This window comes from Alligator sinensis, unplaced genomic scaffold, assembly GCF_000455745.1.
Source record: "Alligator sinensis unplaced genomic scaffold, ASM45574v1 scaffold240_1, whole genome shotgun sequence".
NCBI classification, from domain to species: domain Eukaryota; kingdom Metazoa; phylum Chordata; order Crocodylia; family Alligatoridae; genus Alligator; species Alligator sinensis.
In genome coordinates this window covers 1206739-1208049 of record NW_005841902.1, presented here as the reverse complement: position 1 = coordinate 1208049, position 1311 = coordinate 1206739, and the positions used below count along the sequence as shown (strand labels likewise).

Below are 1311 nucleotides of genomic sequence, written 5' to 3'. Positions count from 1 at the left end.
GGCTGGGGGGAGTGGCCGCGCCCTGCCCCGAGCGGCGCCTCAGGGGACAGGGCGGCACAGGCCGGGCCGAGGGCCTCCCCCGCCTCCCGACCGGACGCGAGGTGCCCCTTCACCGCACAGCTGGGACCAGGCGGGCCCGCGCCCAACGCGGAGACCGCTTCCCGTCCCGGGCACCGCGAGCCCACCCACCCCTCCCGCCCCTCTGACAGCGGCGCCCAGGAGGAAACTTGTGCGGAGCCGGCACAAGCCACACCAGCCGCCTCCCCGCAGCCCCGGCCGCCGTGCGCGCCCGCCAGCACCAAGGAGGACAAGTGAGGTTTGCGCCACAACACCCGGACTCACGACACGTGTGCTGAAGTACAACACAAAATGATGGACAACTACGTTCGCTCCATAACACCGAGACTCAATGACGTGTGCTTACGTATGCCAGAAAATGATGGGAAATTAGGTTTTGGCCACAAGGCCAAGACTCAATGACAAGCACTTAAATATTCCAGCAAATTAGGTTTTCTCCACAATGCCAAGACTCAATAAACGCGGGCTCAACTATTCCAGAAAATTAGGTTTTCTCCACAACACTAAGACTCAATAACATATGCTTACCTATGCCAGAAAGTTATGGAAAATTAGATATTTCTCCATAACACCACGACTCAATAGCATGTGCTTAAGTACTCCAGAAAATGATGGAAAATTAAGTTGGCTCCATAACACTGAGACTCAATGACATGTGCTTACGTATGCCAGAAAATTAGGTTCTCTCCACAGTGCTGGGTAACAGAGACTCAACAACATGTGCTTATATATGCCAGAAAGTTATGGAGGATTTCTCCACAACATTGAAACTCAGTGACATGTGCTTAAATATGCCAGAAAATTAGTTTTCTCCACAACACCGAGACTCCATAAACGTATGCTCCAGAAAATTATGGAAAATTAAGTTCTCTCTGCAACACTGAGACTCAATGACGTGCTTAAGTATTCCGGAGAAATATGGAAAATTAGCTTTTCTCCATAACACAAGCTGTAGGACCAGCAAAACAACAGCTCCAGAGAGAGGATGATACAGGGGTTCCCAGACTGTGGGACGCGTACCCCTGGGGGCACACAAGACATCTCCGAGAGGTACGCAGGAGGAATTGTGTAATGGCAGATTTAATTTTCATTATAATAACTGGCATTTGAGGGGTTAAAGTATAAAATGTATGCTGGTAGGGATATGTGGGCAGCTGGTAAATCTGGAAGGGGGTACACCACAAGAAAAAGTTTGGGAACCTGTGGAATAGCAAATTGTTTCAGTAAACAGCA

At 50.4% G+C, this 1311-nt stretch overlaps 1 protein-coding gene across 15 annotated transcripts in view; it reads right to left on the bottom strand.

The window, feature by feature from the left end:
• Window positions 1-1311, bottom strand: part of CDC14B (cell division cycle 14B) — a 63971-nt gene that overhangs the window by 50469 nt on the left and 12191 nt on the right. The window lies entirely within an intron of this gene.